Source organism: Apostichopus japonicus, chromosome 13, assembly GCF_037975245.1.
Source record: "Apostichopus japonicus isolate 1M-3 chromosome 13, ASM3797524v1, whole genome shotgun sequence".
Taxonomy (NCBI): domain Eukaryota; kingdom Metazoa; phylum Echinodermata; class Holothuroidea; order Aspidochirotida; family Stichopodidae; genus Apostichopus; species Apostichopus japonicus.
The window spans coordinates 22,580,318-22,608,264 of NC_092573.1; the positions used below are offsets into that span (position 1 = coordinate 22,580,318).

General features: G+C 35.5%; 1 protein-coding gene and 1 long non-coding RNA gene across 3 annotated transcripts in view; one reads left to right on the forward strand and one right to left on the reverse strand.

The window, feature by feature from the left end:
* LOC139979120 (uncharacterized) overlaps positions 1-27,947 on the reverse strand; it is a 94,688-nt gene that overhangs the window by 26,761 nt on the left and 39,980 nt on the right. The window lies entirely within an intron of this gene.
* Positions 1-27,947, forward strand: part of LOC139979115 (neuropeptide S receptor-like) — a 51,049-nt gene that overhangs the window by 13,334 nt on the left and 9,768 nt on the right. Inside the window, exon 1 of one of the 2 annotated variants that reach the window (XM_071989803.1) lies at positions 13,305-13,581. The exons of the other annotated variant lie outside the window; for it this stretch is intronic. The gene's annotated coding sequence lies outside the window, so the exon portion shown is untranslated. Of the gene's footprint in view, positions 1-13,304; positions 13,582-27,947 lie in introns of those variants that run through there. 2 annotated transcript variants of the gene reach the window in all.

The following is a 27,947-nucleotide window of genomic DNA, read 5'->3' on the forward strand; positions in this document are numbered from 1 at the left end:
ATAGTGGAGAGGACTAAATGAATCGGTTCTTCGTACGGACTTTGTCAGGGTAATAATAAGTCCTCTCTCGGAAGCTGTTAGCTGTTGGTTATGCTCAATAAAGTACTTTATTTGTGTCTTCTGTTATTCTATTAGACATTTACGACCTCCTCTCTGTTCATTTCTTCGCGAGAACCAATTAACGTAAAGTAGTACAGGCCAATTTTTTGGTTACTAAATTGCCTTGTATCTTACAAGTGATAGTTGTCAATGTTTTAACGTCTTAAAACCTAACATGTATAGGCTACGTGGGTCCTTTAACCGACGGCATACAATTTACTTTATAGTGACATCTGCATTTTTATAAAAAAAAAAACTTTAAAAGCTCATTTGTGAAATTGTTATAACTTAACGAAAAGATTTTGTTTCAATCTACATTGAGCTTAAAATCAATCTGAAGTACCTAAAGTTTTTATTATACGCTCTGAGTTATAGCTCTAGAAAAACTGAAATATTGATCTTAAAAAAATCTGAAATATTAAGCTTTAAAACCTGAAAAATATTGAGCTTTAGAAAAACTGAAATATTGAGCTTTAGCAAACTGAAATATTGCACCCACTCATAACATGTGTGTATGCATGGGTGCGTTTGTTTTGTATTCTGACTGAGGACTTGAACAACAGAATTCCAGTTCGGATAAAACTCTACAGGGAACTGAGCAATCGGAATAGTAAATTTGAAAAAGCTCCAACAATTTAATGCGACACATGCCCAACCATCAGGTCTATATGATTGAGGTAACTGCCATGAACTACCGCAAAATTCCTATTCCATTTGAGTGATATCACAGATTCAATGTGCCTTCACAAACAAGGCTGAAGACTAGATCAAATATTCGTATGACATCATCGAGACACATGAGTTTCATTTCTTTATGTTTCTCTGTTTAGTAATATCAATGTTTGTTTTCTGTTATGAGGATGGCATTTGCAAATATACTGAATGTAAAACATTGAGCCTTTTTACATGACCTAATGATGACATTGGTTTCATTGTCGATACTATTAAATATTCTACCTTGAAAATATGAAAAGTAAACCAGAGAGACAGGAAGAGGTTTAATGGCACTATCAGAGGCGTAGGAGGCGGGGGTGGGGGCTGGTGGGGGGCTGCAGCCCCCAACCAAATTTTATTATGAAATTTCGGGCAATATGCTGAGAATTTTTCGGGCACCAACTGAAAGAAAAACAATTTGCTATGTGTTTTTCAATGGTTAAACTTATATTATTATTATCATTATTATTGTAACGACTTCCCCAAAAATTATAACCAATATGGAAGGGTAATAACACAGAAAATGATTGTATGTTATTGGCATGCGATGTAATAACCGATGCATGCATATATGATATGCACATTAACATGTTGAACGCGCTTGGAGCGCACGAAAAATTGTTGTTTTATTTTCCGGCAAGTCGTTACACCCCCCCCCCCCCAAATCAAGCTGGGCTCCTACGCCTATGAGCTATGACATCACAGATATGAAATATTGTATCTCCCAGACAAAAGTATTAAAGGTTGGATATCTCTCAAACGGAGTAAGATATTTCTCACCTATTTAGGGGGAGGGGGAGGGGGTGTTCTCTATACAGAGGTCGCTTGTCATATACGCTAGAGATGGTGTTTGGATTTGTGTCTCTTTGAAATCACTGATTTGAGTATGTAGGTTGATATTTGGTTACGTCAGTCTTGAAAGCACCCACAGGCTTAGCTGTAGGAATATCCTAGATTAGTGCAAGGAGAAACGGACGTAAAGAACGTATTATTACTTAAATATATCTCAAAGTTTAATTAACGAGTAGAAAGTGGCTTATTTTTAGCTCATCCACTGAATAAGAAGAAACACTGTATGAATGTGTGCAGTTTAATTATACCTCCAACCTTTTCAAGATCCCAAGAGATGTTAAAACTTTAGGTGTAGGAAAGTCAATCTGAAATTAAATTAGCTTATTTGTATTTAGTCTTTCAATATTTGACGCTTTTTGTTTTTTATTTGATTTCTGTGGGGGGAGAGGAAAATATCATATAATTAAATTAAAGAATTCGCCGCTGGCAATGAAACGGATGTTTATCACCAAAATATCAAATATGAAAAGAAGGTTTGTCTAGATACATTCCAAGAATTGTCTTTGAGAAATTTAAACCTATGGAAAAATTGAGTCATATACAAAAATTATGAACATCTTAAATTTTACTGCAAATCGACGTTTCGCGCTTTAAAAAAAAAAGATAAAAAAGTTGTTGCTCGAAAAGCTGTAATATTTGTGCAGGGTGGAAGTTCTAGCAAAGGCGTATTTAATACAGTGTGACAGTAGAGAAACGACAGCCTATAGTCAGTCATATTTACTTACTAATTTAAGCAAAGGGACACGACAGTTTGGTTTATACCCAGCGATCACGTGGTGACTGAATTTTCTATTCTTCTCCGGTGGGTGCGAATCGTTCGGGGGGGGGGGTGAATATTCTCTTACATCTCTTCCTCTTGTGCAGTATTGGCTAATCTCATCTTGTAATTCGCACAGGCTTGACCACTGAGATGGGGGAGGGGCGGAGGGGGAGCAATGACGGATCAATAAAGGGCAGGGCACAATGGAATAAAGAATTATAATACTTTATACTTAAAGTGAAATCGCAGTACCGAAAATTCTTCATACGTCTATGAGTAAGAGATGACCTGATTTTCGAAACAGGGATCTGGTGAAATGGACCTAATTGTCCCCCCCGGGGGGGGGGGGCTAAAATGACTCCTTGTTATCAAAGATGCAAAATAAAAACAAATATTTCACCATTCAAAAGGGGAAAAATTATAATAGAAGAGGGCTGAGGGTGGTATATGTGGAGAGAGGGGCTGGATGAAGTGATGGGATGGATGGGGGAGGGGGGTGAGAAGTCATAAGTCAAAGGTAGTCTATATTTATATGGTATGTAAAACTGTAATATATCAACAAATCCCCCATCTCTCTGGAGAGAGTTCTCTGTTTATAATATTTACAGTTTTTTGTTAACATAACTATGATACATTATATTCTTGTTGCGTATATATATATATATATATATATATATATATATATATATATATATATATATATATATATATATATATATATATATATATATATATATATATATATATATATATATATATACGATGATCGCCACTGGTCAAGCAAACCAAAATTAAGTATGTCACTTTGATTCCCTTATAACCCTAAGTTACCCTCCCGTTAATAATTTCAATCAAAAAATAATAATAATATTCGAGCAGGAAACAGGTGTCACGTTTAATTGTATTTTGACATAGTGGCAATATTTCCTCAATTTTGCAAGTGCGTGTGTGTGATTTTACATTTTGATATACCGCGATAAGGTATAAACATATAATCAACACATGTTATTATGGGGAAAAGGGGATAATAGTAAAGCCCTTCGCATTTTTAGTGCTTTGGGAATCGTATAAATATGGTCTTCTCATTAAATATTTGACCTTCAAAATTACCAATATGTACCTATAAGAGTACTTTAACTTCCGATAGACGCAATTATTAATACCAGAAGGGTCAAGAGAAATGTTTTGCATAATACAGAAAATGATTGTGGGAAAAACTTTGTTGTTAGGTTTATCCATATCAATATAAGCCCATCCTGGTGGAACCTTCGTTGCTATGTGATTTGGGGGTAGGGGTGAGGATGGGATAGGGATGAAGATAGGGAAGGTGCTTGATAACCCAACAGTCTAGAATAATCAATCAAATATTAAAATATTAGATGGATCATCATTCGACCTACCCAGAAAATGATGACAAGGTAGAGATTATAAATAGCAAAGCAGAAGTTTAGATATGACCACTCAATTAATTATTACCCTTTTCTGTCACCCGCCTCATCATACATACCCCCCCCCCCCATACAAAATATATTGAGCATTTATTCCTGTCATTTCACTTGAAGGATATCTTTTTGCAAGCTGAGTTTTAATTTACGGCAATACTTTTAATTTTAAATCATCAGTTACCTCTTTCAATAGTTTCCGTGACAACGGAATTCATTTTAAATGCACATAGAAAGATGCAGACGGCCCCAGGGACCAATAAACAGGCTGGACGTCAACTTGCTGGGTTCAAGTTTTTTTGTGAAATTAACGGAGGCGTTACTGGTACATATACGGTGTCCTGGCATGGGATAGAATTATATTTGCATGGAATTATACAACACATAAAAATAGCAGTAAATAACATAAACTTCATTCATTATATATTGTGTGTCAGGTGTACTATCCTTATCCTGCAAGTACGACATAAAACCAAACATATATAGGTAACAATTAGTGTACAATTTTGCGAGGTATTGAATCGTTCAGTGTTAACCGTATTCACAACACATTCACAAGGAAATTTCGCGGTCATAACGACTAGCGGGTTTTATTACATATGCTATACCAACATCACAGAATGCGTGTTGTTCTTATACAATGCGTTACATGTTCATTATCCTCTAAAAGCGCAGACCGAAGACACAGACGCAGATATCGCCATGGTGAATTTGTTCATCCTCCTTCCACCCCCCCCACCCCACCCTCCCTTGTTTTATGATTACCATTTCAATTGAGCGCCCGCTATACCTTTGCTGATAAATGTGTGTAGACAAGCATATATATATATATATATATATATATACTTAGTTATATATATATATATATATATATATATATACTTAGTTATATATATATATATATATATATATATATATATATATACACGCAATTTGCACTTATTTTAATGTCACAGCTTTTGAACATTGTATCAGTGCAGATGTGTGCAGGTGAAGCGGAATTGTTTGTATAAGCAACACTATATTTGAGTAAGGATAAAAAGCATGGTTAAATAGTCAATGATGACGGTAAGATAAGATGAAACTAATCAATTATACTCGATCAGTTAAAATTTGTTAAAATTATTGCATTTCCTCGTGTTATTAATACTTCTATCAGTATACCAACGAACTTTTATATTAGCTGTGACATCGAGACAACTCTTCGTTTAAACGGGCGTAATTTACATATTTACCTAATTTGTTGATAAGAACCAGTCCCTTTAAGCTATTGCTCTATAGTCTTTTGTTATATTCTGTAGTATTCAGTTGAGATCTAATGTGTCCAATAAGAAAACGTTCAGATATAGGTAGACCTAAGGTTATGGTCAGCTCAGTGAAATATTTACCAGGGTGTTGATTCAGAAAACAAACTAATACAAAGTAAAATATTATATTCATTCTCATTTGACAAGTGATTCGGTAAATGACATCAACGTATACAAAGAGTTGTTTAAGCAATAATTCCATACGTCACAGGAGGTGTCCTGAAAAACTGACCGAAATGTTTGTCATAAAAGGTCACTTGTTCAATTCATTTGCCTTGCAGCTAGAAGTTAATACGGTTCCCTGTAATAACCCCTAAATGCATATTGCTTTGTATAACCAATTAAGATATAAAAAAAAATACAACTAGGATTGACAACAAGATAAAGAAAAAAGGAAATAGGGTTGACAAGAAGATAAATAGCAAAGAACAAGTCCGCTAGTAATCTCAATAAACATTTCATCAAGTTATCACCTTACTGACAAAGGAATAACAAAGTCGAAACTTGGCATTGGTGTTTTTTATTAGTTAAAGAGTAATGTTACTATGTCATTTATTCACTGCAAAAGTTTCCACTTTAAGAAGATTGGGTTTGAGTTCACAATTCTCCTTTTGTAGTTTATATAGGCAGCTCTTGATTTCATCGTAAACTATTCCTTTTCCCTTTTACGGATGGATGTTTTAACTGTCAGACCGAGATTAACCCTAACCCCCTAACCGTAACTATACCAGACCTAGATCACTGGGTTCAAATGAAGACCATGATTAAGTTCACTGGTCAGTCACTCGGAAATTTTGCTAAGTCGGTTGATCATAGTTTAGCAGTATTTTAGACAAAAAATGCTCACAAATATAGATGCACGTATTATTTCAGCAAGCCAGGAAAGGGGGACAAATAAACAAATGAAACAACGTTTGTATCAAGCTGCATTCTGCTTTTTATGTTTGGGTTTTGTTAATTAGAAATACTTAGATTACATCACGTTATGAAATTCAAGTTATGAAATTAAACCAAGATCCAATTGATATTTTCAGTGTAGCTTAAGTCTTATAGCCCATAGTGTAAAGTAAGCGATGACAAATAACCATCCATACAGCATAAAGTAAGTAGTATATTGTACGTACATGTTTAATCTATAAACTAGGACAAATGTATACCTTTTTGGACTAGGATAAACTGGGTTATAAATGTTTTAATCTCAGATAACAGAGAACTCGTACGTGAGTTAATGAACACACAATAAATCAGATAACAGAGAACTCGTAACATGTGAGTTAAAGAACAAACAACAAATTAGATAACAGAGAACTCGTATATGAGTTAGCCAACAAACCATCAAATCATATAACAGAGAACCCGTAAATGTATAGTCCTATATCCCCCTTTACGTAAAAGTAAATTAGGATACGACAAACAGTAAAACTGTGAAAATAAAAGCTACTACTATATGGTAAGAATGATTTGAATTCGTTTAACCTCATTTACAAAATCCTGCTTCTTCAATCTATACTATATAGAGTCCAAAGTAAACATGCTCTTTATTATATAGAACCCTAGCTTATTATTCATTTAAATGAAGTTTCTTGAATATCTAGAGGCAGGACAGGTGCATCAATATATTTAGGTTTGATCAAAATCAACCGTCGTCGTCATCGTCTTAGTAAGTCACTTTGCACGAGCTCAAATTGTTAAGGCTTAACTGCAGTGTTTGGCTGTTCTGCGCTTGTCAAGGAGTATTTCCACGGTGATGCGTAAAATAATTCATTTTGTTTTGATTAATATACTGACAGTCAGCACCTTTGTCAAGGAGCCGGTGTTGTTTTAGTTCACGATATAACCTCATCAAATTATTTGCTTCACATCAGAATTTTCCCCCCTATGGTCTTGACTTTCCTGTACATGATTCAATCAAAACACATCGAACACGAGAGTATTCTTGTGGGGTTAATTAGCTTTTAGCAAAACACCTCCACTGGTTGTTGTTGTGTCCAAATAGGTACATTTCATTGACGTTTTATTTCTGTTTGACTTAGTCGTTGTAGCCTATATTTGAAAGTAAAGTCATGTAGAAGTCTCAAGTGATTTTGTGGACGTTGTCAGTGGATTGTCGCTCGAGCATGCATGGAAGAATCCAAATGGTTATATAGCTTTACATCGATTTGTTTTTAACTTGGACAGTGTACGATTATATCCGAATGTCACAGGGCTTGTTCAGAATATAGCAAAAGGTACAGTCAAACGCAACTGCTGCTTTAGAAAGAAATTGCAGAAAATTGCCGAAGAGCATTCGTTTGAGAAAAGACACTTCATTTTTCTTTCTTCGAAAGAGGACGTTGCTTTCATTGTTTTGAAATGATAGTTATAAATATGCCTGTCTATTGGAATGAATTATTACTTTAAGCATAATCGGCTTGAGAGTTTTGTGTATGGATCTGATGACCCAACCTCAATAAAGTTCACTGTATTACAGAATTTATAGCATGTTAAATGTCGTATATGGCCTCGTCATTTAAATATGTTCTTAAAAGACGACCTAATTGCGGAGCAAGTGATTAATTCAACTATAGTCGTTTCACGTGCCTCGGGCAACAAACCATTGATTAGTTATCACAGGAACCAATAAATCTTATTCTAGACTTACAACAAGAATTGAAATACAAGCCGATTCTTATTTTTGGCAACGATCAATCACATTATTTTATGTTATATGCGATTAACTTTGTAAAAGTGTTGTCTGAATGGAATAAACAGAACTCTATCTTTAGTTCTCAAAGATCATTAACAAAAAGGAAACCTTCAGTAAATGGTTCCTTTTGTTCTTCAGCTGAAGTGTCATGATGACATCATTCATTCTTCTGTTGCCAGATGCAATTTACAACATATCACTAAATTCAAGAAATTCATATCTTCACAATACAAAATGCTATTAGAATGCAGTTTTCACAGTTAGATTCCAAAACAATTCAGCATTTTTGTTCAGCAATCAACTTTAGCCAACAGAATATTTTTTTTAATGAAAATAAAGAGTGCAAAAAGGCCCGGTGGCATAATTGTCTCAGACTCTCTTCACGGCTCTCGAAACCTCTGGTTGCACGTTTATCATACAATCACTTCAATGCCGAGAAAGGTATAATGTAACGCGTTAATCTTAGAAGAAGAAAAAAACGTAACCATTGCTGAATTTCACAAAAATTTCACTAAGGGAACAATGAAAGTAAAGAGCATAAACTTCATAGGTTGCCATATGAAAAACAAAATGTACATTTACTTTGTGGCGTCGATCATTTTTGTAATATATGAAATATGATTCATTTTTACAGGAATCGAAATTTTCATATCTTTGTTAGATTAAGGAGGTATATGAGAATGTCTCACATAGTTGGAGGTATACACGCGGTTACAACCAACCATGTTATTTGAAATATGTTTTGAATTATTCAGAAACGTTTTCAATATATGACGGTAAATATTGAAACAACAAATTAAATTAAAATATAAATAAATAAATGCAAAGACGTAAAAGCAATAAATAAAATTGCATTGAACAAAAGTGTTATATTTTAAGTTTAAATATCGGTATGGTCTGTGTTTTCCGATTACATTATTGATCATCACAACCATGAATTACTTGAAATATTATAAAAGCTGAGAAATCTCGTTCCAAACCGACGTACAAGTAACTATAAACACGTCGCAATAATTGTTTTTTTTTAAATCTTTTCCACGAATTATTCATTTATCTTTAGTTGACCGACTAAACTTTACTCCTTTTTTTTTATTTCTCGAATGTCAAAAGACTTGGATAGCACATCAAAATGTAATCAATAATTCATAGTCCACGCCAAAAAATGTTATTCCCCGAGTATCTGCAAACTGAATTTCATATCTATAAATTGATTTGAATCTAACTTGAAAATCCCCCTAAAGGCAAAGTAGAGGCTGCAAATCTAGCTCCAGAAGAGGATCAGAAAATCAAGATCAAAAACTAAAAACCGCCGAGAGGGGTAATTGGGGAATCTAATGATTATACATAGGCTACACTTTCAAACACCCAATTATCCACATCCCGCCGCTGGTGTAATATTTATGGGAACGCTCTTGCTTGCATGTGAAGGATATATATGAAAGAAATACATTTCACATTAATTTGATAGAAATACCCTTTTCCGGATATTTAGCGACGATAATGTGTTCGAAATATTGGCAATGGTCTATAGAGGAGAAATCTTATGATTATTCCTAGTGTAAAAGTAAGTTGGCCTGACGTTTCGATCCCAGCAGGATCTTCTTCAAAAGCTAAATTACAAGTGTCATTTAGCTTTTGCAGAAGATCCTGCTAGGATCGAAACGTCAGGCCAACTTATTTTTACACATTCTCTTACACAGGCTCTCTAGTGGATAAGCAGTTTGCTAACAGGTTTATTTTATTTTGATTATTCCTAGTAATAAACTTCCAAAATATGCTTATACTGCTTAATACAGCTTCAGAGTGTGATTTATTGTTACCTTTCCTAATATATGCATCCCTATCAAACCTTTAGAACAGGGTTTCTTTAACTTTATGCCCCCACGAATCCATGTGGATGTCAGAGTTGTCCACGAACCCCCAACTTTTCGAGACACGATCTGAGTCATTATTATACTATAATACGCATAACAGTGCTTCGTAAAATATCAAGTTCATAGTGTAAGACTGTAATGGAAAAAACAAACAAGAGAAACTTCAAGATCAGATCAGCTCTTTTATCTTCACGAAGTACTGTCATGCGTACACCAACTTCACCAAAGTCATGCGGCCTGTGTCTGTTTCATATTTCAGTTATTTATCACATGCACGGTACGGTACCACTCATGCAATATATGCAAAAAAATGTCGAGGTACGACTTTTGTACATTACTAAATTATATGATATATCGGATTTTTAGTACAACAAAAAGTACTCTAGTTTTGACTTTCAGAAACGTCTCACGAACCCCCCTGGGATGGACTCACGCACCCCTGGGGGTTCATGCACCCCAATTAGGGAATCCCTGCTTTAGAATAATATACCTTCCCTAATATATATGCATCCGTATTTAACATTAAGAATACTATCACACATAGGAGCCTTTGGCTGTCTATTGCATCGATTATGAAATCCTACTATACTTTTTAAATAAACTGTGTAATCGACTTTGTCTGGAATCATTCAAAAGCGTGAGTAAGATGTCAAAAATTAACATACGACATTTACCTATAATTGCAAATAGCAAGATTTTTTTTATGAATGTATTATTCATGAACACGATGTAAAATATAGCTACAAGCGTTCATTAATGTTATAACATTACAGAGTAGTATGTACCGAAGGTAGCCTAGGTCTATGTCAATATTATAAAACATAAACAAGCACCAACAAAGTGTGAATTTTGTCTGACAAAGATAACAAAGAATTATGAGTGAGTCATGAAATAACATTTCTTCAACATGAGAACCGCCCCCCCCCCCAAAAAAAATGGTAAAAATATTTTTGACTTTACAGGATAATTCTACGATCATCAATTTGATAAGGCGTGCGTTTCTTCAACACCCCTCCCCTCCCCTCCCCTTACCCTACGTTGTACTCACCGCATATTTGTTTAAACCTGGTTACCGTAAACCAATGTAAGAGTTTGGCTTCTCAGTACGGTGCATGTGGTGCAATTATGCAGGAATTTAAGTGGAAGTGTTATATTTTGACCATATCTTTTACAAACCAGCGGGAGTTTAATCCCATCTGAATATCTTGAAAAACCAGGAGATCTTATAGAAATATTTATATCCCTCATTTTACGTGGGGAGAAAAGAAACTGAGCTAACATGCGTGAAAGATGGTACGTAGAAGTTAACAGGAAACAGATGCGGTTACAAGGAAAACACATCCGCATCAGGTCCATGACGTCATATGTGTAACAAGTCACGTGTTATGGAGGAAAGAACAATACGGAAGCAATGGCTCAACAACCTGCAAGAAGATCTCTAAATCTTTGAATATTCATATTTACATATTCATATTCATATACATATTCATATTTACAAGGGTATGAGAGAATGTTTTACCACTCACAAAATCAATACACAGATTTACCTAACTGATTGTGGCCCATCGTTCTACAGGAGTACCTTAGTTCTACACTATTTCTGAATGGTATACCCATCTACGGGCGCTGTATATTTTTTCCAATGGTGTACACGTGTCTGACATTGGTTCAAAGTTGACTGTTGCCATTGATACAAGAAAGATGAAGTATTGTTTATGATATTTGCTTTGGTGATGAACATGTCAGGCATTGTTTCATCTTTTAATCAATGTTGGCGACATAAGTGTTATATCTTTTTATCATAGACCTCCCTGGAGAGGCGAATACATTTTCCCCCAGGGGCAGATGGCCGCTACTATTGGTAGCTTCATTCGACTTGGCACACTGAAGACCAAACTGCAGGGATTTAATACAACCATTTACCCTTAAGGATGATATTCAGCTGATTATAACCACAAATATCAAAACTTTAACTACCACAAAGAGAAAGAGTGAAGGGAATGAGAGATGAAAAATGAAATATTTGACGACCTGACATACTTATAGTTTCTCATCTTTGGTGAGAATTGTCGTCACCATGTCCCCATTCTCTGGTGAAGTAAATTATACAGGAAGCTCACATAAAGGATCTTAGCAAAATGGAGATTATATAGTCTATATGCGTGTTTCCATTTGGGATCTTTGAAAGAGATATATCACTCTTAATGAACAATGAATTATTCGACCTAGCATACTTATATTTTCTCATTCTTGGTGAGAATTGTCGTCACCATGTCCCCATCCTCTGGTGAAGTAAATTATATAGGAAGTTCAAATCAAATCAAGAATCTTGGTTAAATGAAGATTCTATAGTCTATATGCGTGTTTCCATTTGAGTCTTTGAAAGAGATATGTCACTCTAAATATATATATATATATATATATATATATATATATATATATATATATATATATATATATATATATATATATACACACACATATATATAAATATATATTTATATATATATATATATATATATATATATATATATATATATATATATATATATATATATATATATATATATATATATATATATATATATATATATATATATATATATATATATATATATATATATATATGGAATAATTGCAAATTGGGTCTGGAGCGTCCAGAAAATATTTTTTCTAAAACCTCTTAGTATTTTAAATATGCTGAAAGCAGTGTGAAATCACTTTCACGGATAAAGGAGGTAAGAAATATGACAATTTTATTTTCATAATTCTGGACCCACTTATATCCCTGTAATCTTTACATGATATTGCCATGATATTTTATAATTTCTAAATCATAACTTAAAATATTTCCATTCATCAATACTGATATTGGCCTCATATTGCCGAATTTGCCGTATTGTGAGACATGAAATGGGGAGGGGGACCTCAGCGAGGGATCCAAACTCATTCAAGCCTTGTTATATACCATGCTTTCTTACTTTCATGCTCACTAAATGTTTTAATATCAAACATTTTTTTTTAAATATATTTCATGAATATCATTACGTCGTTTTATTAACATATCAAATTTCTCCTATACTTGACACATTGCCAAATATGATCTTATCAATTTATAGCATCACAGTGTTGATCAGCTTCATAAGTAAGTAAAGAAATAGGTCGAGTGAGTAATTTGGAGTAGAGGTTTGTTTCTGACGTTTCATCAACATATTGCACTTTTTTTGTGTTTCTATTTCAGATCATTCAGTAACATTCGGTAAAAGCTGCGTCGTATCCAACTGATTTTATCGCTGCTTTAATTATTTCTACTTTCGAGGAAGCTAATTAACTTTAAGCGATACAGTTCTTTTGATCATATATCAGTTCATATATATCGCACGTAATATTTGTATCCCGAGTGGCATGGCTGACAGAATCGCGGACAAAATGACATCACTACACCTTACAACTTTTCGATCTCACGCGCATGCCCTGTTAAGACATGTCTTTGATTGGCCACTGTCGATATGGTTGGTTCTATACGCTTTAGTTTTAATGAAGCAAGGTAAAAAGGTAACCGTGCAAAGAGACAAGATAAAAAGGTCTTTGCTGGGCAAAGCTTTTGTGAAACGAGTCTTTGCGTATAGACACTGCGGATCTTTTAGCCACTCTGCACGCAACAGCAAATCATAGAATATTTCCAAAATATTCTTGGAATGAAAAGAAACTATAGCCGCTTGGAAATTGTTCAAGTAAGACGGTAAAGGGTGTTTTAACTGGAATTAGGACCAAATTCATTGGATCTAATTTGTATTTCTTTATTGCGAAGGGAAATCTCAGTTCAGTTGAAGTTTTCCTTTTTGAGGTAAGTGATCTAAAATAGATGTTTTTATTGATTAAATTCACTGAAGCAAGTGCATATTGTTTTGGGTTTAAAAAAATGGCTTCGTTGCATATTATTTTGTAATATTATATCATGTTTCACCCGATGCACATAGAGAACACAGTTACTACTGTAAATCTTACAGTTTTGTACCACAGTAAAAAACTGGATCGTGCTATAATTCGGTAGCATGTGCTATTAGGATTACAGTAAGAAATGACGATATATGTAATTCCAACAGATCCAGTTGTTTGAGATTTGTCGGAATTACAAATTATCCTCAGCACTTACTGTAAACCTAATAGCACATGCTACCGATTTATCAGATTTGTCAGCAAAATCCAGTATTTACTGTGGTAAAAAACTTATAGATTTACAGTAGTTACTGTAATCTCTGTGTGAATCGGCTGCATGTTTACAGTTTTGACAAAATAAATATCAAAATATTTTTGTTATCAACAAAGACCTCAAGGGAATATTTCAACTATGTCTTTTCATATGTGATTAAAATTATAATAAGTCCCTTCGCGACGAAATATTGGAAATTAAATCTCGCTAATAAACCTTTATTTGGTGAAAATATCTACAATAGTTGTAGTAGTTTTTTTCACAATTCTAATCTTTAATACGGGTAAGAGTCGGCAGAATTGGTGAAAGGTTTGCCAAATGCAGAGGGCTGATTTAAATGAAGGCTTGGACAACCATGGAGCTGTTTATAGCTCCATGGGACAACATACAAAGGAGCCAATTCTCAACTAAACAATAAAAGAGATCTTCCGATGTAATATTTCTAATATGAAAATTAATCGCATTAAATTTTCGTCGAATACAAAAATGTACTGATTGCATATATTCCACCTTCCGCACCATTTTGTTTTAATTTGTCTGAGACACAAAAGTGTATAAACTGAGAGTAAAAGCCCTTGAAGAAATGATTGGACTCTAAAGATTATATAACAGAATAATTCCGCATGAAAGACAATATGATATTATTATTATAGGAGACAAAACAAGCAACAGTTGTTTGTTAAAAAAAATCCAACTCCAAATCTTGGATCTATAGCTCTCAATATATAGTTGTTAACGGGATATGTCTTTCCGCCAGAAAGAAAATATATTGCTCCCTTGTCAGAGAAGGTTCCTGTCGTGTCATCCGAGCAAAATATTATTTACATCTTTCGTAAATCTCTTTGTAAATACAATTCTCCCTGAGGTGTGACACTGTGTGTTTTTTGACGTTATCAATTACTTCTGACTTTGAGACGTGAAGATTTTCGTTGATAGTATATTGTTTGTGCTCTTACTGGGAAGAATGATGTAAAAATTTTGGAAATGAATATAAATGATATTAATAACCATTTTGCTAACACCATGTAGTAGATAAAATGTCGCGCAACTTTTCAATTTGAATATCCTTGCCGGCGGCATCAACATGTTAGACACGAAAGATCTAAAGCATATCTTAGTCACAATCAACTTCCAATGCTTTAGTTTGATGATAAATATTATATCATACACGTAGAAAAAATATAAATATACTCAAAACAGAGAATTTCGATTCCTAGTATTGTCAGGTTTACATCGCCGAAACATAAGTTATCGGTGCTTTTACTTTCGAGGTACATTTAACAGCTTTAATTCACGGTGAAAGTTCAATAACTTTAATAAGATTTGTGAGTTCCTTGAAGGACAACCTGAATATACGGAACCTCGCTATGCTTTACTAATTACAAGTATTTTACTGTCATTTTTCATGTCCCAAACGACGTCGGTTACGAATTATTACATAATTGCATTAACTTTATCAAATTTGCATGTTCCCGCCCTAGCAAAGAATATATATATATATATATATATATATATATTTATATATATATACATATATATATATATTTATATATATATATATATACATATATATATATATATATATATATGTGTGTGTGTGTGTGTGTATTGTCAACAGACGGACTATTTCATTAGTTTCACTTTGCGTTGATGTTGCTTTATCCTGACTAATTGAAGAACGATTAAGCACCTGAAATATGGAACACTGTTGCTTCAGTTCCCAAACATCTTACAAAGACAAACTTAATCACATTGTTAGTCCTACGGTAACCTCGTATGATTTAATCTTCATAGCAAGTCGTTCTGGTATTTCGTTGTGTTAAATATTCCAGTTGGTCCATACCGATCTACATGTTCAAAATTCCGTTGAAATTATCGTAAATTGAGATCACAGATGAAACATTTCATACTCCTTTAAGCTCGTAACTCTTTGAGATCGCTGTTCCGCATTCAGAATAGCTAGTCATCCATGAATCAGGCTACTATCCTAGTGGGGGCGTACTTAACATTTTGTTTATCGGTAGATAACACATGGATATCATCAACGCTTATATTGTATTGTTAGTTCATTGTGTTTTTTCAATTAAATGAGAGAAATCCATCGAAAGATTCCCTTTGTTCCGAAAGACGAAATATGATTAACCGCTTTAACTAATATCATCCCACATTAAATTGTATTTTAGGTGATAGGAGGCTTAAATTCCTAGCATTGCATTGTACGGAACATTACGACGAATCACTAATACCAGCAACAACAAAAAACATACCTTGTAATATAACTTGTACACCAAAACTTGTTTACTTCAAAATGTAGCTAATGAACTAATTGACCCATCATTGTACTTGATATGATCTATTGTACTAAACACAAACAAACATACAAGACAAATTACAAACTATTTTAACAGAAATTGCACAAAGGTTTTATCTACCTGATTGGAATTCAGGTTTTAATGAAGCCATACCAATTCCGTGACGAACAAATAAATCAATAAAAGTTAAAAACAAACATGAAAACGAAGAAAAAGAGAGAAACAAAATTTAAAAAACTTTAAAATAATCCAATTGAATTACAACAGAAATGCACCATTTGTAATCTGTACCGTACACGTCTGAACGTGACAACTAATTACAGCGAAAGGAAACTGAAAACAAAAACAAAGGCGCACTAACAAACAAAAGCAAACACTTTACAAACCAATGTAGCTACAAACTGCATATATAATTTATCTGCTACTATAGCAGGCGATATGGCTAAAGCTGCTAAAACGGTAGCAAATTCTGGTCAAAGCACAACTAGAGATGCACGGCGAAACGTTGTAAAAAACACACAAATAAAGAAACTAACAAACTTGAAAGTGAATTCACTGACTATATGATAGCTGAATCTTGATCAGGCACAACACACACGCAAAAGTGAGTTCACTGACTATATGATAGTCGAAGAGGTGTATGGACAGACCTTGGTCAGACACGCACACGCACACGCACACACCCACGCAAAAGTGAGTTCACTGACTATATGATAGTCGAACAGGTGTACGGACAGACCTTGATCAGACACGTACACGCACACCCACGAAAAAGTGAGTTCACTGACTATATGATAGTCGAACAGATGTATGCACAGACCTTAAGCAGACACGCACACGCACACCCACACAAAAGTGAGTTCACTGACTATATGATAGTCGAACAGGTGTATGCACAGACCTGAAGCAGACACGCACACGCACACCCACACAAAAGTGAGTTCACTGACTATATGATAGTCGAACAGGTGTATGGACAGACCTTGGTCAGAAACGCACACGCACACACCCACGCAAAAGTGAGTTCACTGACTATATGATAGTCGAACAGGTGTATGCACAGACCTTAAGCAGACACGCACACGCACACCCACACAAAAGTGAGTTCACGGACTATATGATAGTCGAACAGGTGTATGGACAGACCTTGGTCAGACACGCACACGCAAAGCCATACACACACCCACGCATACACGCATACACCGCATTATATAACATTGCTGTTACAATCTCATATAGATACCGCATTTTCTCCTTAGAACTCCTGAATCAGTCGATCCCATCAGTGGCGGAGCGTCCATACAGTCAGGAGGGCGGATGCCCCCTGACGGACTCAAATGGACTGCTGGCGCCCTTTTCAGCTCTTTACCACTTTTTACTTATTCGCGATTATTGACTTTTTTTATTGCGCTCTCATCTACCTATTGACATTTGTCACATTTTGTTGGTGTAATTTCGCGATGACACCTATTTATTCTTCGTTTATCTGCAAATTAGCCAGGCCCGGAAAGGGTCATTTCCGGCGATCTAGGGAGTATCTTTACTCAAAAAAATTCTATAAGCTACGCACCAACCTGTGGTGGCGCTCCGCTTAGATAGTGTCGAAAGCGCCCCTACAGACCATTCTCGCCCTCCTGACCAATACCCCTAGCTCCGCCACTGAATCCCATTAACGTTATAGCGGACTTTGCGACCGTCTATTTTCTGTATAATAATGTCCTCTGAACGCAGACTTACGGGTAGCTGGCTATACGAACAAATAGTCAAATAACGTTCCCTTAATCTTTCAGTATATGCATCATTTAATCATATTCTTATTCTTAAAGATAAACAGTGTTTTTTGCCGAGCGCGTCAAATTTGCCCTATTATCTAGAAGCCATTGATAGCAGATAAGTCCCTAATGTAAAGCTAGTAATTCGATAAGAAATGCAGATAACCTGCCGAAAACAGCTCTTTGCACCTCCTTACAGGAAACTCTTTTCTCAATGATTAAATTGTGGAAGCAGAGCAGGAGTTGCAAACCTTGTAATGTCCCATTTATCAGAAAGTAACTAAACAGGAAATTTCCGTCGTATTCACTCAGGCGTATAACTGCTCACAGCAATATATCGTTGTTTAATTGAATAAACTTAGCCACCAACGGAAGCTTTTCTATAAGAAAATCAGTCAATTTTGTATTATAACAGAGACTATACATGTGATAAATGTATCCTCTTCTAAGTGACAGGGCTCTGATATTCAGGCGACTACAGGTTGAATGTTTCTGTATAGTCGGTGTATCTTTGCATTGTGCCAAAAAAAAAAACAACCCAGTGTGTTTGCTTATGGAGTGCGGTGGGTAGTAAAATGCATTCGGACCGGACGAGAGGGGGAGAGTGATATCAGGGTGCCACAGCCAGGGAACTCGGGGTGACTCGAGGGCAGGAACCTCTTTGAAAGGGACAGGGGCAGATCGAGGGTTTTCTAAAGAAAGAAAGGCTGTGTGGGTCGTTGTGAAGGCGATTCCCATGTATGGAGGGGGTTATCCCTCAAGTAAAATCAACGCCTCGCCCACAATTGGTGAATGGGTGGAACATATTTAGAATATAAATTAGGCTTATTGGTAGGTTTAATCACTTGGAGTGGAAAAGTTCTTCCCACGACTGAACGTTTCCCCACAAGTAGGAGGTGGAGGGGCTATGATCACACCCCCATTGCGCACGCCACTTCTTGAGGTCCAACCGAAATTGTGGATAAAGAATATTGTTTTCTATATTTCATAGCAAACATATATTCAAATTGAGAATACAGAAATGAGGCCCTGTGATATAAATGTCCCAGCGGCTCCACCCAACCTGACCCTTGTCGCCAGTGGTTGCATCAAGGAAACAGAAGCATTCCCCTGGCTGTGTTTTGCATTTCTAAAATGATATCAAATCATCTGTCATAATTATTAACATATAAGCTGAATTCTGTGACAATTCTAAGAGGGGTCTCTTGATGTGAAAATAGTCCTTGACATTATTTGCTCTTTAAATGTGTATGGCATTCAGTAACAATAAACAAAGATGAAAGTGTGTGTCCAAAAGATCAAATAAGGAAGATACAAAAAAAAAAGGGAAACACAAAAAATGCCAAGAAAATGGCAAATGTCATCGTTACAATAAATGCTTAAAATGTTTGGGTTGATTGTGATTGTAATGGATACACGAATCAGACATTTTGAGTTCATTAATGAGGTATAGCCCGAGGATTTGTTTTAAATTCGTTATTTGATTGACCAAAGACACTGCAATATACAATCAGGGAGTTGTTATGGAATACAACTAAGAAAGAAATTTATGGACAGGGGGACCTCTCTTTGCGGAAGCCTATAGGTACTTTCACTTAATTTTTATGTAGAAACATATCATGAGTTTGAATATGGTGTGAAGGTCGAGTGAGGTCATTAAACCTCTAAGTCCAATGTCAACATGCCAGGGGTAAAATAAACAAGGGACCCTAATAAAATTTGATGATTGTACTCATAGGCGTAGGAGCCCAAGTTGATTAGGGGGGGGGGGGGCTGTAACGACTTTCCCCGAAAAAATATAACCGTTCAGCATGTGAATGTGCATATAATATAGGCATGCATCCGGAATTACATCGCATGCCAATTACATACAATCATTTGCCGTGTTTTTACCATTCCATATTGGTTATAATTTTGGGGGAAGTCGTTACAATAATAATGATAATAATAATATAAGTTTAACCATTGAAAAACACATTGCAATATGTTTTTCTTTCAGTAGGTGCCCGAAAAATTCTCAGCATATTGCCCGAATTTTCACAAAAATATTTGGTTGGGGGACGCAGCCCCCCTCCCCCAGCCCCACCCCCACAGCCTCCTACGCCTATGATAGTATTTATTGAAGATAATATGATTATCTCTATACACTTCTTCTCTGTAGTTTGAGACCACTCGTGGTATTGAAACTGACGTGTGATCTTTCGTGCTTATACAGAATATGATATTAATTTCATCTGAAATAACCAAGTTGAGTATAATATGACAACCACTGTAGATAAGAGAATGATTTTATGTCACGCGTTAAAGTTCGTGACGTTTTTGTTCTCATGCGCACTCATGCGTACACAAACTTCCAGCATACGGTTGAATACTTTTATTGGCGCCCTTTTGGAAGTTTGCTGTCATATAACATAATAATATCATGGTTGGAAAGAGAGAGACAGATAAAGAGAGGATAGACGAAAACAAGGTTTTGCATAAAACATAATTGAATCCTTGGATGTCATTGACAGAATGATTTTATTTTCTCAAGTGTGGATACGGTACTAATCACTATAAGGTCGGTCGTTCATAGAAGTTTTAGAACATACTACCACAGTCTGGACAATCCGAGCTTACACGGGTAGATATTATCTGATCGCCGATTCTTTGAAATATATAAAAGTTTAAAAGATACTACCACAGTCTGGACAATCCGAGCTTATACGGGTAGATATCATCTGATCGCCCATTCTTTGAAATATATAGAAGTTTAGAACATACTACCACAGTCTGGACAATCCGAGCTTATATGGGTAGATATTATCTACCCGGCAGTAGTTTTTTCACATTATTGTTAGCGGACGGTTGCAAATGTTCTCAACAAATATCATTCTTTCCATGGAGAGAAATAGTTGCTCTTAGTTTTTACCTGTAACTTTAACTGGGATGGGTATAATCTGTACACTCTTAGCAGTGACCGATTTAAAATTACCATTCGCGTCACATGACCTAAATTCACCTAATACGGAGTGTTATTAAAAAAGCGCTCCACAAACATAATTCAGTTTTGATGTAACCCAACCCACTAATGTAGGCAAACTGGGGAATTGTTAATGTAATTTAATGATGAAATATTACATAATTCATCTCCTTACGACGGTTCATCGACTTAACTTTGATTTTTTGAAAATGTCAAGCGAAAACTGTTTTTCCAGCTTGTGCTGATTGTGGCACCGGATTGCCAAAAAAAAAATTATTATTGCTTTTAATTGAATCGATCGAGAATGAACTCGTTAATTAAATATTAAATATTTCAGTTTATATGTTATTTAAGTGGCTATATATAAATAGGCTAGTTCATTTGTCTATCAATATAGTTTATTTAATACATTGATCCTATGATGGACTTGTTAACATTTCGGTGCCGTCCTCCATAATATATGCATTAAAAATATAGCTTGATAGCTCAAATTTCCTAATTGGATTTAATACCCTATATAGATGCATGGCAGGGCTTTCGATTTTCGCTATACGGTGATGGTCGGGCTAGCATAAAAGGAGGAGCCGCTACCAGCTTTATCTATCATCAAATCAGAAATGTTCAATATAAACCTTGCAATTGATGAAATAAAAAAAATGACACTCTCATATATATACATTGTCGTCACCCAATGAATATTTATAAGCAAGTTATAACTCGACTCGAATCAATTCAAGACTATGTTTGTTGCATTTATATCAAGGTTTCACTACTTATCAGATTTTCTCAACTTTCTCGAATAATATTCTCTTCGAAGTCTATGAATTGTTTTTTCTTTTAAGTCTAAAACATACACAATTAACGGTTGATAACCTTTACTCATGCAGCCTCGATGATTACATGTAAACTATAGTCTAGATGCCCTGCCAAGTGATACAATTCTAGGACAGCTGGTGAAGCTTGGCTTTCAAACCAGCTATAGCTTCATTACTTATTGCTCCTAAATAAAGTAGGTCTATCAGTTTAGATGGTACACTACTTGAGATAAAACAAATTATCCTAGAACTTTTCAATGTTAAAGATGTTTCATACAGCAACAAAGGAGGGCGATCGGCAAAAAAGCTGCTTTGGATTTTCGTCGCCCAGACAGAAACCCCAAATTGATCATTTGTTGATTTCTTCATTTGAAAGAAAACTTGAGAGTGGAATTTTAGTGACGTAATGTAGCAAAAAACATTCCTGGAATAAACGGAAACACCTGCTTTAGTTGTGTGATCATAGGGATTAAAAGGGAAATTTGGCATTTTTTAATCAATTTTTAAATTTTCTAATTACAGGCATTGTATAATTTTCGTACAATTTTGTAACGGTCTATTCACATTTGTTATAATTGCAACTGTGAGTTTGTAAGAAGAAAAGTGAAACAACAGTACCAATTAAGATGAATTGACCAAGAATTCATGCGTTGTGGATTCTTCTCCATTAGGGACGACGAACCCGGGGTAGGAACGACGGACCCGGGGGTAGGGGAGAGGGCAGGCACAGGGGAAATGTGCTTCCATATTTGTAAAAGTCCCTTCTCATTACTCAAAAGTGCCCCTTTACTGTCAGTTACATTGTTCGATTCAAATCGTGTATGAAAATTTATCTTTCAGAAACCGTTCATTGGTTGTTTACATGTTGTATCTTTTGGGAGGTTTAGTGTACAGCCTATACACATATGAAGCAAATCACTGCACCATATGTGTTGTTAGTTATCATGACTTCAACCATAGTAAATGCATCTAAAATAGACACACTCTTGCACGGGCACATCAATAATGTGATTTGAACATCTGTTCGGAATTTATATACCATTTCGCAACTACGTGAATATTCTTCCATACAGATTCATTGAAATAATGGTATACTCATTCATTTCCGTATAGAAGAATGCATAAGAGTGACAAACATCTGTGATATTGACATAAGACAAAACCGTAATATTTTCCCTTTTATAAAATAAATAACTTTGAAAAGCACCGATAGATTTAGCAAGCTATGGAGTATTACTTATGTTTATTATGTCATTTAGCAATAACAGTATAATCAAATACTGAAAAAAAAGTCTAATTACATATATGAAATATCGATGTTAAACATATGGGACGCCATTTGTGCCTCCAGAGGTATACATATTTCGATTATTTGTTTCTATACGCATGCTCATGTGATTCGTATGTAAATGAGAATCATCAAGTCCAAATTTCTCAATAACATGACAAAAATCCTCGTTTAAGAACAAAGACAGAAACGTGTTCTTCGTTTATAAGTTCGGGGAACCAAATGTAAAAAACAATTCATTTGGAACGAATCAGAAAACAAGATGTGTTTTGTTGAAAGAGCAACGAATAACTTGGCAACAGTTAACTAAAAATCAGTCATAATTACTTTGGTTAATGTACCCTATTAGGTGGATGGATTGCCAGTCTGACATTTAGAGATGGGAATTATCCTGACCAAAACGACGTAATGATCTGTGACACAGAAACCATTTAACAAATAGGTAATCAATGTAGCTGTTGGCGCTATGTATATATATATAAAGACAAAGGAAACAGCAAGTGGTTATAAGGACTTGCAAATGAGGTACTTATCCTTGTGTCGTGTCTATAATGTCAATCACAATTCTTGCTTCTATTTTGCTTGGCTCATTTTTTAATTTCTTTATAAGAGCAAACTTTTACATTCAAGTTGAAAATCAAAGATCCCATCGTCGCCCCGCCGGGAATTGCTCAAATAAAAGTTGTCTTCGTCAGTGAGGACGTACCTGGTGCAGTTGTGATAATTCAGATTCCAACCCCGTGACTGTGTGTACGTGATTTCCTTCTTGAATGGTCAAGTCCTTGCAACTGTCAACGGACAACCGCCTAGGGCAAAGAACAAGCCTCTCTCGGATCGAACTATTAGACAGTATAGCAGGTTATGGCATGAGGGAATGGTTTAGCAAAATTGGCCTCGGACAGATATATTAAAGACCAACCTCGATATAAAAAAATTGATTTTCTTTCTTCCTTTCGGAAGTTCTCTTAGAAGAGAGTTAGTAATGAAATATCCTTATACAGGGAGCATGGAACTGCTATAAGAGGTAGTTGGCTGGTAGTACCTCGGTGAACGAAGGAAAGTTTGATATGTTTCAGCATACCAATTCAAAAACATTTAACAGTTTCTTCCTACGATGCACTTCTTTCTTTTAATTCACTCGGTTTATAATATTTTTTTCAGTTATCCGTACGATTTTCCTTGTGAACGCTAATATGCAAATTAGTTTCTATCGCGCCAAAATATAGTGAATTTTAACATTAGTACATGAAACAATGTTGCTGTCTTTGTTAAAGTTCGGTGCGAACATTAATGCACAGATAAGACAGATAAAGTAAAAACGCGCTTGCTGTACTGATATACGCTGCCTGCCTGTTTCTTTGGAAGATAATTTTGTTAATCAGTACCAAGGGCGGCGGAAGCACTTTTAATCTGGGGGGGGGGGGGGGGCACCGACATCAAAGGGCACTTTGCAGAAATTCGATTGGAATGATGCAGCCTTATATTTAGTACCCTTTATAACTCTTATTGTATTATCTTATTTGCGTATACACATCACTCCATCAACGCCCCCCCCCCCAACCTTCAAGAAAAATATGCATACTAGCACTGCAATATCCAATGTGCAAATTGGGAAACAAGGAACAAGTTTTCTTTTGAGACAAAATGAGGTGAAATCATGCTAGTTGCTAACGTAGGAATCTTCCGAATTAGAGTTTATTTCTTGTTAATATCTTAACAATTTTTTTCCATTCGAAATAGCTTTGAGTTTGACCCACAGAAATTCATTATAAGTTAGGGGCGTAGCCAGGATTTGCAAAGTTGTATGCACGACTATCTGAGCGGAGCGCCACCATCGGTTGGCGCGGAGCGTACAAGAAAATTTTTGGTTTTACAAACCCCTCAGATGGCCGGAAACGGCCCTTCGCGAGTGTTCATTCTGGTTCCCTGGCCTCTTGCTAACTTGAGACACCTCAATTTTTATATAGAAAAAGGGCACATTTTTAACCTGAGGAAAAGTGGGGGGGCACGTGCCCCCTGTGCCCCCCCGGTTCCGCCGCCCTTGATCAGTACGTTTATCGTTATTTATATAAAATACGAAAAAATGAAATTGTATGCTACAAAGTTTGTACACAGGTTAAGAATGTTCGTGAATCACTGGGGGGGGGGGGGGTGGGTGGGGGGAGGGGGGAGGTATTTTTTCTATCTGATATGTAAATAACCCGAACTTTCTAAAGCAATATTCAAATAAGTTACGTATTCCCTATCAGTATAAAATAAAAACACTTAATTTTTTACTAGAGGGCCAAGAATAATCTTTCAAGAATTTGCAGCTTCTTATATTTCCAAAGGGTCTCAAATCAACTTTTTGTCATTGAATGGTAAAACCTCGCATTAATTTAAAGCTATAACGTGCGCAAATGCTTGATAATAATGAAAGTCAAAACTAGAAAACTCGTACAGTTTCGGATATACTCTTATAAACTCAGGGAAATCTTTTTACTTTTTGTATAAAAAAAAAACATACAGAAAAGGAGGATGCGATGCAGTTCACATCTGCAACTTTAAAATTCGATCCGTGATTTCCGCACAGTCAATAAACAACTACAAAATAATTTACTCGATAATTTAAAGTTCAGAGAAATGAAGCCATAATTGCAAATGTTAATAAAACAAACAGTTTATCATCGATAACAAATGAAAATATCTAACCCAGGAATGTTTTTACTTATTGTAATACCATAACGTTCGAAAAATATAATGCTCCTTCAAGTTGTGTTGCTTTGTGATTTTTCTGACCAATGTAGTCTCATTCTAACTAGTCAAGGATATATTTGTATAGTTGCAGCCATTTTGCAATTTTAAAGGTTGTGCCTTATACACAATAGTTGTTGACTATAGTTAATCCAATACAGAGAAAAAAATTATCTACTTCAAGTATAACATAAACTATTCTTTATTGGTAACTTTGTTAACCTTCAAGTTTATACCCAAATCCCTCAAGCTGCAGCAGAGGTTCTTAAATAGGCTTGACCCACGGAAAAAACTTCAACCGGGCCCGTGAAAAATTCCGCCCACAATCTAGTATACTAATCAGGTATATAAGGCGTTAGTTCTGAACACCCCTATACTACATGGAACGCGAAAAGGGAAAACTTATTTCGTTGCTAAGTTTAACGTAAGTTTAGACAACGACGTAAGTTTAGACCACGGAATTTTAGACATCAACGTGAGTTTGAGCAACAGCATGGTAAAACAGCAGCAACAACTTTAGTTTAGACAACAACAAACTTCGTTTAGACAACGAAATAAGTTTTCCCATTTCGCGTTCCATACTATACCTCTCTGCTCACATTGCTCAATATATTGGTATAATGAAAAGAAGATGTTTATTCTCTCGCTTTGTTTTAACCCGGGTGTTTTTCCTCCTACCCTGGTCAAAGATAACGAACCCCTTCGCCTACAGCTATGTAGAGCCATCAAATAATGATCGAGGGTATAGGTATAAGCCTCAAGATCAACTCAATTCAATACAGAATGCTGCATTTCTAACCCACACTGTATACGTATTCACGGTTACGGTATCTCGATGTTTACTTATATCTCTTCCTATAAATATATAGCTTGACAGATCAATATCTAGGCTTGAAAACAATTACAATGAATTGATGAAGATAGGGAGAAGAGGATTAGTTTAATTAAGACCGTATGGAAGCTTATATCGACAGTCTGCATTACATTAAACGAATTTTATTTAGTTTCCATTTTTGTGCAAACGGAGTAAATCTGAAGTGTTAATATACTCAAAATGTTGAGTGCGTTGACACCGTATAGGTGGAATAATGCTTCACTGCCAACCATGAAATAAAACCAACACAACTAATCACATTTTAAGCCGAGAAACTGTCGGAATTTTTAGATCAATTTAAAAGGTTCACTAAATAGATCGTCAGGTCGATATATTGACTTGGATGCTCTTGTATTTATTTTTTTCACCATGTTTTTGTGTGTGGTACGTATGCGTGTCGGTTCAGTGTAATATACAAACTCAATAACAGCAAAAACAAAAAAGATTGATCGCAATATATTGTTACTACGTCGAGACAAAAGGTTTCCGGATGTATAGCAATGGATCTCGAAATGCGAATTACTGGAACTGAAGGAAGCATATCACAAGTTGAAAATAAAAGACTTAGAATCGAAAAAAAACCCAGAAAACGGGGGCAAAAGACGGATGAAAATGGGTTAATAGAATAAATGTCTATTTGGATGACTTAAGAGGAGCTCGTAGTAATCGGTTCATTGGTTGCTCACCGAACCAGAGTTTGCAATGTTGACTGTATCAGCTTTTAAACCCATTCCTCCAGAAACCAACGCATGTCCATGTGTACATAAAACTGGTTCCATGCACAGGCAGTTGAGAAAGATATAATTTTCATTTGGTACAAATCACAGATTTAATGTTCATATCACAAACAATGCTGAAGACTTCATCAAGTCTAATTAATATGACATCATTGATACACGTCATGTATGCGCTTCATATTTGTAATGTTTAGTTTTAAAGAGGCGTGGTCGTGACGTAGGTGGTTTTTAGAATATTTCTTCTGGACGTCAGAGTTTTGTACAGTATACATTTCTCTGACGTCACGAAGGTGACGTCACTCAGTACTTCTACGAATGATCACTGCGACGAACATCGGCAACTTTCTCCTGTATGGTTTCTGCTACATGTACAGTAGTTTTACATAAGGAAAGTCCAGTACACAATGCAGGGAGTGACTGCATTATTGACAAATGGCGTCTGTAAATTAGATATTTAATGCGGAAATTAAAAGAACGGATGTCCACATCGGTTCTTCTTTCCTAGGC